The sequence below is a fragment of the Theropithecus gelada genome, chromosome 7b (assembly GCF_003255815.1).
Source record: "Theropithecus gelada isolate Dixy chromosome 7b, Tgel_1.0, whole genome shotgun sequence".
Classification (NCBI taxonomy): domain Eukaryota; kingdom Metazoa; phylum Chordata; class Mammalia; order Primates; family Cercopithecidae; genus Theropithecus; species Theropithecus gelada.
Genome location: NC_037675.1, coordinates 105,947,857 through 105,959,299, shown reverse-complemented (window position 1 = coordinate 105,959,299; position 11,443 = coordinate 105,947,857). Strand labels below are relative to the sequence as shown.

General features: G+C 54.3%; 1 non-coding gene across 1 annotated transcript; it reads left to right on the top strand.

Annotated features, from left to right (window-relative positions):
- The first annotated feature begins 270 nt into the window (after positions 1–270).
- On the top strand, positions 271–377 carry LOC112629661. The gene has a single exon (XR_003120738.1). It is a non-coding gene; the product is annotated as a U6 spliceosomal RNA (small nuclear RNA).
- Positions 378–11,443: the final 11,066 nt, after the last annotated feature.

Below are 11,443 nucleotides of genomic sequence, written 5' to 3'. Positions count from 1 at the left end.
CCAATAAGTTCCTAATTTCCATATGAGACCTCCTCAGCCTGGACTTAACCATCCATATCACTATCAGCATTTTGGTCACACCCATTCCACAAGTCTCTGGGATGTTCCAAACTTTCCCTCATCTTCCTGTCTTCTTCTGAGATCTCCAAACTGTTCCATCCTCTGCTCGTTACCCAGTTCCAAACCTGCTTCCACATTTTCAGGCCTCTTCTCTTCTCTTCCTGGTACTTCCTGGTCCCAACTTTGGCATTGCTATAAAGAACTACCTGAGTGCTCACTTTGGCAGCACATATACTAAAACTGGAATGACACAGAGAACATTAGCATGGCCCCTGTTCAAGGATGACAAAGAAAAATTAAAAGGAAAAAATTTTTTAAAAAAGAACTACCTGAGACCCGGTAATTTATAAAGAAAAGAAATTTAATTGATTCACAGTTCTACAGGCTGTACAGGAAGCATGGCTTGGGGGCCTCAGGAAACTTACAGGCATGACAGAAGACAAAGAGGAAGGAGGCACATTTTACATGGCCAGAGAAGGAGGAAGACTGGGAAGTGGGAGGTGCCATACACTTTAAAATAACCAGGTCTCATGAGAACTCACTATTATGAGAACAGCAAAAGGGAAATCTGCTCCCATGATTCAGTCACCTCCCACCAAGCCCCTCCTCCAACACTGGGGATTATAATTCGACATGACATTTGGGTGGGGACACAAATCCCAAACCATATCAGTGGGGACTTGTGTGGGCAGCACAGGGTGGGTGTGCAGCAGGGTGGGCACATGTGTGGGCAGCCCTGGGTGGGTATGGTGCCAGGTGTGCCCATGTGTGGGCTTTGCAGCCAGGCATCCTGGGTTTGAATCTTGGCTTCACTGCTTCAGAATTCCAGGGCTGGGAGCAAGTGCCCACCTCCTTTCCTTCACCTATGAATAGGGATATATGTAATTTGCATCATCTTTATCAATTTACTGTGAGTGCCTAGTGAGTGGAGTGCCTGATGAGGGCCCTCTGTCATCACTGGTGATGGTTTTGTTATTATTGTTATTGATTTGCTGGTGGCTGGAGGCATTAGGCACACTGCCGATAGAGGCTGAAGAGGCTGTTTTTTAGTCTATCTATTTAGTTCCATCCTTTAGTGAATCTCCATAGCTCTCCCACGTGGTGTGCTTCTTGAGCCCCTGTGAGTCTGCAGTCACCTACCTTTTGCTGGAGCCTGTGCACGACATCTGGGCTGATTGCGGCATTGTTGAGCCACAACAAAGCCCCCATCCACAGCAGCCACAGGGCTGTGTCTGTTAAGGCCTGTTAGAGCTAATTACCTCCAGACCACATTCTTCAGATAAGGAGCATTGTTCTTTGACAGCTGAGGATGAAAGTGGTACCTAACATGCAGCTGCACTGGCTGTGAGGCTGGAGGCCTCAGACCTGCTCCTCTGTTGCCTGGGAGATGGCCAGGGAGGCCATGGCAGCAAAGAGGCAATAGGGGGCGGGGCCTAGACTCTGACTGAGAAGTTGATTGGCAGGAGCTGGAGGGCAAAGGTCACAGGAGGAGTGGGCTGGGTCTTTGTGCCACCTGTGTTCTCAGCACCACCACCAGCATCCCCACCCCCACCCCCATCACTCCTACCATACTAAGAGCTCTCCACCTGCCTACCCTGAGTGTCCTGAGACCCAGGGGCATTGCTTCCGCATCCTGCCACAGGCCATGTGCTTGGATTGGGTGCTTTTAGAGAGAAAGCTGGTGTCAGGCTGAGCTTACTTCCTTTGGATCTTAGATGCCATGTTAGATCAAGTTTTTCAGAGCAGATGCTGAGCCAAAGATTCAGGTTCAAGTGATTTCCCTAGAAGGTGCTCTCCGGGGAGAACGGATGGTGGGAGCAGCACAGGGAAGGTGTCTTAGTCTGTTCTGTGTTGCTGTAAGGGAATATCTGAGCTTGGATAATTTATAAAGAAAACAGGTTTATTCGGCTCACAGTTCTGCAAGCTGTACAGAACAAGAATTATGTCACTGGCATCTGCTTGGCTTCTGGTGAGGCTTCCACTCATGATGGAAGGTGGAAGGGGAACAGGAATGTCACATGATGGGAGAAGAAGCAGGAGAGATGGGAGGAGGTGCCACACTCTTTTTAACATCAGCTCTTGTTTGAATTAACAGTGAGAAATCACCCACTACCATGGGGACAGCACCAAGCCATTCATGAAGGATCCACCCCCATAACCCAAACATCTCCCACCAGGCCCCACCTCCAACATTGGGGATAATATTTCACATTAGATTTTATTCAAACTATATCAGAAGGCGTCCTGGCATCAGGATTTGCCATGACAGTGAAAACTGAAGCTACCACACCTAAGACCCAGCTTCCAGAACTCATAAGACACCCCTTCTGCCTCTTTGGATTGGCCAAAGAAGCCATGAGGCCAGCCTGGAGTCAGGTGGAGGGAAGTGGACTTCCTGGGTGAGTGGCTGCACCCACAGGGAGAGAAGGAGCTGTCCGGATTTATTTGTTACAGACGACCACAGCTCTGCCACCTATCTCCACTGACACACTCCACACCACTCACGCTCCATGGCCTAAGTCTCTCGGTTGTTGTTACCTTGTCCTTCACAACTTCTTCATTTGCCTTTTGGTGGACTAAAATTCATTCTCTATTTATTTATTTAAAAGGAACGTCAGTAGACAACAGTTCCTCAGAAATGCTTTTTTACGGTTCAACATGAATAACAGCTTTATTCTGTTCTAAAATTTTATTCCAATATACAATTCTTGGTTGGTACTTTTGTTTCCTGGAGATTTTGCAGGCATTATTTCACTCTTCTCTAATATGAGGTGTTGCTGTAGAAAATCTGAAGCCAGCTTGGACTTGTCTCCTCATGTCAGGGCCTTCATATTTTTGCCTGGCTGCCAAACGAATTCTTTGTGTTTGACCCCCACGTCTCAGTGCCGATCACGTGCTCCAGTTTTGTAGAAACATGATACACCTTCTTAATCCATAGGTTTCATCTTTTTTAGTTTCACAACATTTTCTTGAATTATTTGAATCTCTTCCTTTTATATTTGATTTTCTCCTGCAAGGCAACCAATTATGTGTGTGTTGTGTTGGCATTTCGTGTTTTCCTTTTCTATCCTTTTCCTCTAAACCACTGTGATGCTTTATTCTTTTCTGGTTAATTTTTTTTTACTTTTTCCAAGTCTGGCTTCACCTCTCTGGCAATGGTTTTAGCAGAATCTATTCTCCTTTTCTCTGATTCTAGTGTGGCCTTCATTTTGTGATTTTTTAAAATTCTGCTTCTTTTCTTGAGCTCTGCCTACCTGTTTTTAAAATCTCCTATCATCTTACTGTTTCTTATTGAAGTCTGTCTCGGCTTTTGTTTTACATGAAAGGTATTTTCATCTAGATCGTTAAGTTTCTGATTGTTAAAAATGTTTCTATCATCTTCCCCAATGCAAGGATTTTTCGTGTCTTTGCTTTTTACCTTTTCTATTATTTTCTTCCTTTTTCTTGTAATGTTTTCACTGGACTCTACTCTCATTCCTTTCTGTCGTTGTTTACTTGCGCATAAAGTGAGTTCTTCCGGAAACAGCTGTCTGCAGCGTGTGGGAGGGCAGTCCTGGGGAGACGAGTGATCCTGGCTGGCTGTGCAGCCCAGCAGCCGGGCCTCCACCTCGCCCTAGAGCAGTGAGTGCACTTGGCAAGGCCTTCACACTCTCAGTGGCTCAGAGTTGTGGCTGCCTCCTGTTTTCCGTGAGGATAGAATTCCCATCTCTGTTTCTCATCCTGGTTGACAAAAAGAGAGACAACTTTACTAGAGGTTCACTTTAACAAGCAACGGACACTTTTTGCTTGGTCGTTTTGTGTGCGTGTATGTTTGTTCCATTTTGTTTGCTACAACAAAAGCAACAACAAAAGAAATAAATACCCTTAATTTCATAACTCTGGAGATTTTTCACAACATTTCACAACTCAGATGTCGTGCCTGGCGGTCTTATAGAGAAATCCGTAAAGATTCATTCACTCGTTGCTATGGACTGAACGTTTCCTATGTGGAAGCTCTGACCCCATTTGCAAGTGGGACCCTTGGGAGCTGATGAGGTTTGGAGGAGGTCATGAGGGCCCCGTGACAGACCATCCTCTCTCTGCTGTGAGAGGACACAGCAAGAAGGAGGCTGTCCAGGGACCAGGAAGCAGCCCTCTCCAGAGCGAACCCTGCCTGGGACTCCCAGCCTCCAGAAATGTGGGAAGTGAATGTCTGCTGTTAAGCTGCCCCATCTGTGCTATTTTGTTGTAGTGGCCTGGACGGACGAAGACACGCATTCAATCATTAATTTATTCAAAGATACTGCAGACTACCTCTTGGGTAAGTTGGCCATGGAGTTCTTATCCGATGCCAGAGAGGCAGCCTAAATGAGACAGCCAGGTGCAGCTCTCCTGGAGTCTGACCACAGCTGAGACAGAGAGAGAAGACAGACAACGAGCCGGCAAGCAAATGAAGTTTCCTGTTTCTTTAATGCAGATGAACTAGCAAGGAGAGAAACGGGGGGGCAAGGTGCTACTGAGCCAGGCGGGCTGCTGCTCTGTGCTCACTGGGGAATGTTGTTCAGGTGAGTCAGGGCCTCACGCCACGGAGAACATTTCTGCAATCCCACCTGACAATGGCTCCCGAAGGAAGAGACAGATGTACAGCAAGTACCGCATTTCAGAAATTCACGGAGCAGCAATTCTGAAAAGCGCGGGGAGAACAGGGGTCAGAGCAGGGGCAAGGACAGCAGCCGGGACACAGGTTTCTTTAGGATCTCTGGACTGGCAGCATGCCAGGCCACAGAACACCTGTGTGGACAGTCCGTGCCACCCCCAACCTCCTCACTTCCAAAGATGAGCTCTCCCCTGCATTTGGGACGCCCACACCCAGGGTCACTGCCAAACAGCACCATCCTCTGAATCTCAGGACCTTGCCCTGGATGCCGGCTCACTCCCTCACACACGTCCTGTGGACTTCACTCTAAAACGCTCCCAGAAGCTGGCCACTGCGCCCACCTCCACCACGGACTCCAGGTGCAGCCCTCATCCTGTCGCTGGGTAGACCTGCGGCCAGGGTGTCCTCGCTGGGCAGTGAGATCAAGATACTTCCCGCCCCTTCCTCCCAAAACTCCCCACTCAGATCTACAGCAAAACCCAAGTTCTTCAGTGCTTCGCAAGACCCTTGGTCCTACCAGGTCACCACTTATCCCCAGATAGATTCCAGACGACCCGGTGGGTGGCCTAACGCATTGTCAAGGGCAAGGGCTTGGTTTTGTTTTGTTTTCTTTAGAGACAAGGTCTTGCTTTGTCACGCAAGCTGGAGTATAGTGGTGTGATCACAGCTCACCGGAGGGAGCAGCCTCAAACTCCCAGGCTCGTGATTCTTTTACCTCGGCTTCCCAAAGTGCTGGGATTGCAGGCGTGAGCCACCGTGGCAGACCGCTTGTAGTTTTTGTTTATTTTGTTTTAAGAGCTGCTGTAGAACCACACCTACCCCAGCCTCTCCTCTGTTTGCTGTGACACCTCAATCTTTGCACCTGAAATCTGCAATGTGGGACATCTCGTGATGTGACTGGTCACGAGACGCCCTTCCTCTTATCAGGTTTGCAGGGAGCTGGCCTGGGCGGGGCAGCGGGGAGGAAGGGGCACTGGAAGAGGCATCTCGGGGCAGGCCAGTTTCCCTGTTCACCTCTGTGGGATTTCAGGGTCTTTTCAGTCTCCTGAACAACCACTCAGATTTCTTCTCCTATAACCTCTGTAGACCCCATTCCCACCCCTACCCTCTCCCTGATCCCGGCCCGAAATGCTGAGACACTTTTTGCTTGATAATTATAGACTCCAAGTTCCTAACATAATTCCCAAGCCACCAATTCTGAAAAGTTATTTACCAGGCTCTTTCCAGTTGGTTTTCAAATGTTATAGATTCTAACCCCATTTTTTCCACTAGGAATAAGTGAGCTTTTAAATGAGCTTTGCCTCATGGGACGGTGACTTTTCTTCACTGCTTCAGCCCACGCACCAGCTCCTGGAGACAGTGGTTAGAACACAGGGTGCAGAATGTGCCAGTTTTAAGAGCCTTCCTGGGACCCTCCAGGGGCGTCTGCCCAGCCCCATCTCCAGGAGGAGCCTTCCTCACTCAGGCCAGGCACGGAAGGACAAGGAGAGTGTGAGGGAAGTGCTGGCCCAGGTCACAGCACCAGCCTCACATTCTGCCTCTGCCTGGCTGCGGATGGCAATGCCTGGCCGCAGACGTCCCCCCTGAGACTGCACCAACCTACCTTGCAGGGTTGAGGTGGTGTACAAATGGGGAGCTGGAGCCAGAGAGCACCTGCTGCTGCGGCATTGCCCTCCTCCGCGCTGTAGGGCAGGGAGGAGAGCAAAGCTCCTGGGACCCCTCCCCTGGGAACCTGAAGGCAGACCCAAGTCTTATCCTCTCAAGTCAAGGGAGCAGGCCTGGAGGGCAGCAGAGAGGGCTGGGCAGGGGAGGGGGCTGGGGACGGGGCTCAGGGGCAGGAAGGCACAGGATTAGCAAGCAGGGCTGTTGTGGGGGCGGTGGGGTGGTGGACTCCCCAGGCAACCATAGAGGGGGTTCCCTTTGAGTTTGAGATCTTGCAAAGACAGCCCCTGCAACCCAAGCTCCTACCACTGCCCCCAAAGACCCCCCCCCCCCCCCCCCCCCCCCCCCCGAAGGATGCATCTGGGCTCTGGAAGGACACTTAGTCCTGGACTTGGCAGCATCCCAGAGGCCCAGGCACCGCTGAGACACAGAGGCAGGGGGCAACCAGGAGGCAGAAACCACAGAGGCCCACGCCCTGTTCTTGATCAGCTCTCTCAAGACTCCATCTGTGAAGTGGGGCAGCTGTCCCTCAGGGCTCCTGGGGTGACTGAAGTGACACTGAAGCTACCCCCACTCGTGTGCAGGCAGCAGCCAGGCCCAGCATGCTCCAGACCTTCTGCCCAATCGACAATTGAGGCAGGAGGAACTCCAGGACCCAGGCACAGGAGAGGTCACAGTGGGGGTGCCCAGGAGCGGATTTCATGCTCAGGCCACCCACAGCCCAGACTCAGCACTCAGCCCCCTCGGGCAGCTGTGGGCAGTCTTCTACCCTCCTCTGGGCCTCACTTTCCCCCATTAGAAGGGCCTACTGGTTCTGATTGCAGGGTCCAGCCTGGCCAGGACTCCTCAGGGTCCTTCAGCCTGCAGGCTGGTTGTCAGCCCGCTCAGGATGTCAACTCTGGCCAGGGTGTGCGGGTGCCTCTGCAGGCCCATCTCCAAGGCTGTGACCCAGCAGAGGGGCCACAGGAGTGGAAAGGCGAAGGGGTGTGGTGGTGCCAGCTGGGGAGCCCTGGGGTTTTTGCACAGAGAGAACAATGGCTGGGAAAGCTGGCCCAGGCCACGCCGCCTCTGCAAACCTGGGAGCTGCTGGTGCTGAGAGCCTTGAGTGCTGGAGAAGCAGCGCCCTGGAGACCAAGCTTTGGCATGGAGCTCGATTCACTGGGCAAGCTGCGGAAGTAATTGGGTCTGTGGCTCTCAGCAGGGTCTGGAAACCGGGCCTGGCCTGCTGTGGCCTGACACAGGCCTCTAAGCCCACCGAGGCCACTGGGAGGTGAGGGTGTGCCTGAGACCCCTCCCGGAGCCCTGTCCCTGGAGTCTGGGGTTCTACCCCCACCCACCACAGGGCTCCTGCATGCTCACCTAGGCTGAGCCCTGAAGCTTCCAGTCTCCGCACGACAGAGGCCAGAGCCAGGCAGGTCTGGTGAAGTCCCCGGTGGTCAAGAAATTGGCAGCGAGGGGTGGGGTTGACCTGACTCAGGTCTCTGGGTCCTGGCCCCAGCTCCTGTCCCACTGCCGGTGGGCGCGGCGACAGCAGTGGCCCTGGGAGGTCAGCTGCCCCTGCCCAGTGCTGCCCCCAGGACTCCTTTCTCGAGGCTGGGGAGCGTTTCAGTCTTCAGGGTGCCTCCTCCGGGAGCGGCGGTGCTGGGGGGTTTCTCTGAAGCTCTTTGCTGAACATCCCCCTTTTCCCAGCAGTGCCAGCTCCTGAGCTGACAGGGAAAGGCTGTGTCCCCACCCGGCCTCCCAGACGTCCTGGGCCTCTGCGCTGTCCACAGGCTGGCTAGAACCTCACACACGGTTTCCCATGTGCTGGAATCACCTGGGCTTGGACCCAGCACACCCTCAGGTCCACACAGCTCCCCAGGCCCTCGGGAACCACAGCCCCACCTCTCCAAGCCCCCTTCCCTGGGGGTTCCCTGTAGGCCCTGAAGACCCTGCTGGGAGCCTCCCTTTCCTCCTCGTGTGCCGCCGGGGCCCATCTCCAGCTCCCATCTATCCAGGGTGTTTCACGTGGAAGGACCAGCTCACAGCCAGGTGTTCACGCCTCGTCTCTCCCTGCTCCTGATCGACCTCAGGCCCCACCAGGGACAGGTGGGGGCTGTGGGGCCCTGGCCTCCCCCGAAACATGGCCTGGTTGCATGTTTTGACGAGAGGGGGAACTGAGTAGGGTCTGGGGCACCAGAAGGCCAAGAACCCATTCTGGGGAGGCAGCAAGGGGTGGGAACCCACCGGAGCCGAGGCACTGATCCTCCAGCACGTCGGACTTTTCGTCTAGGCCCAATTCTAAAGGTGAAATTAGGAGCTTCAAGCTGGCGTCCACCATCTGAGAGAGGGATCCCATGTGCTGTCCAGACCTGCCCATGAGGGGGTCCTGCCAGGGCTCTGGGTGGAAGCTGTGTCTGCAGCCCCCACACTGTGAGCTCTCCCCAGATGGACCCAGTCCCCGAGACCAGCCCCCATCACTCAGAGCCTCCCCATTGTTCTCTGGATGCTGCGGCTTTTCTGCCCTCTTGGGCTGCTCTTATACCTTCCGGATGATTCCAGGAAGTGGCTCTACTGAGGCAGCCGACGTCAGCACACCTGCCCCGGCACACACAGGTGGCGCCCCCTTTCCTGCCGCAGGAGGGAGTAGGGGGCGCTGCCTAATTTCCACCTTCCATAACAACAGTGAAACAGCAGAGCAGCGTGACATTTACAAAAAGGTGCTTGTTAAGAATCGTCCTCCCAACTTAATTAACACTAAAACCCTTTAGGTGTTCCTCCAAGTGCGTATAAACAGCTGTCTTTCCCTGCGCGGGAAGTAAACTCAGAGAGTGTTTCCATAAAACCAATGGACTGTAACTCCTTGCAAGCAAAACCGTCATGAAATGTTACGGCTGCGGATGGAGGGCGGTGAGGGGTGGCCAGCTGCCGGAGCAGATGCAGCAGCCAGGACCGGAGCCTCCACCGCTGAGGAGCCACCGTGCGGCTGCTCCACACCGCCCGCGCCATTAAATCACACTGTGTTATTTCAAGGCCACGTGCTGAAGCTCTTGGCAGCTTCCTTCTGGGCGGGTGTCCTGGACTCTGCTGGCTGGGGTGGGAGCTTGGGGCTACTCCACCTGCAGCCTGGGACTCGCCCCTCTCCCTCCCCAACCTTGCCCCTCTGTGCCCACATAGCATGAGGAGGCCAGGTTCTTGCGTGGGATCCATCAGCCCTCAGGCCAGGCGCTGCGGCCACACCATCTGGATACAGGGAATCTAGAATAGTCACTTTGTAGCCACCAGCCTTGGGAACCCAGACTCTAGAATGTTGGACACACAGACTCGGGGCCAGGGCTCTCCCCACTGCAACTCGGGTCCCTCATCTGTAAGGCAGGAAAGGTGACCCCCGCCACCAACCCCACAGCTGAAGCAGTGAGGCTCCCCTATCTTCCCAATGCGTGCACTAGGCCTCCCAGACAGGCAGCACTTGCCAGACCTGACTGCATGCCCACCCATGGCAGCAGCGACTGGCCTGTGGGCCCGCCTCAGGGCCTCCCTGGAGGCGGCACACTGGGGAGCCAGTCTGGTTCTACTCTCTGGCTCCAAAGGGTCAGCTCCTTCTCTCAGAGTCCCTGAGAGCTACATGGAGCCCCAGTGGCCCCATATCGCTGGGCTCATAATAGCCCCAAGAGTTGCAGAGCCCCACAAGGCCGTGACAGCAGCCCACCAGCTCTCCCAGTGCCCTCCTCCTTCTGGAGTCGCTTCTTCCCTGGATCCTATTTTATGATCACGAACTCCCAGGAGGCTGGCAGCAGGCGCCCAGGGAGATGCATCTGACTTTCTCATCCTCGGGTGCCCAGTTCAGGCCCCAGCAGCCTTCCAGAGTGAGGACGCACCAGCCCCCAGACCAATCCAGCCACAAGGGAGCCAAGACCTGGGACACTGTCGGCCTTGAGGGACGTTTGGGGAGCTGGTCTGGGCTGGAGACAGCCTCACTCCCTCCTCAACCAGCACCTTCCCCTGGCTCAGCTAGCGTGTGCAGACGCCCCCTTGCTGGACACCTGTGGGCCTGATGGACAGACACTGTGATGTCATCCCCAAGGCTCTCGCATGAGCACACAGTTGTGTGTGGACCAGAATGTTCTTTGTTGACTGTGGAGCACTGAGCGAAACAGAAGGATTGTCATCATTGCCTGAGCTCTGCAGTGGCCCTTGACAGTGGCTACCTGTGCCAACCTCTTCCCTGAGCCCCTGGCAAGGGCCTGTGTCCCTGCACCCCATCCCCAGTGCCTCACTGGGACAGAGATCATCCTCATCGGGAACTTGGAAAATGTGACCTGAATTAACCGCAGCTGGGCCTGGCAAACCTGGGGGTTCATCTCCGCAGGCCCAAAGCCTCTTATATAAAACATGATGCCTCTGCCGGCCAGGGTGGAGGAGGAACGGGGCATCAGGGTTGAATGGGGATGGCGCTTCGGCGTGGGAAGATGAAGATGCTCTGCAGGTGGACGGTGGTAACAGCTGCACAGATGCGACTGTGCTGAACGCTGCTGACTACGCCCGAGAGTGGTCACAGTGATGTGCTGTACTCTACGTATATTTGACCACAATAAAAGACGCAGATTCATTTTTACAAATCCACAGGTCAGGAAAATCAAGAACAAAGAGACCACCGTTGGTGTGAGTGTTAGAAAGAGTGACACGCCTTCCACCTGTGGTGTAGATGTCAGTGCTGGAAAGCAGGAGGATGCCTGTCTGCACAGCCTTCGACGGGGAGAGAGGTCCCTGGGGCCACCTCAAGGTCATCTGCGGCTGTCACTCCATACCTGTCGTTCAGGGATTTGGGGCACACAAATGCAAGGACCCCCTTCCCCGAGGCCATGGTGAAGCCAGGTGGGAGCCACCGACGTGGGCAGCAGGCAGGGCCAAGGCAGGTGGGGGCTTCCCAGTGGGCCTCGCATCCTGGAGGTCAGGGGCAGGCCCTTGGAGAGAGGCTGCTGTGGGAGCCTGTACCAACCTGGCCAAACCCAGTCCTCAGGTCGCACAGCCTCCTTCCAGGGCTCCTTCCCTTCCTCCCTGCCCCTTCTCTCCAGGAAGGCCAGGGCCTGTGGGCCAAGCTTCAGT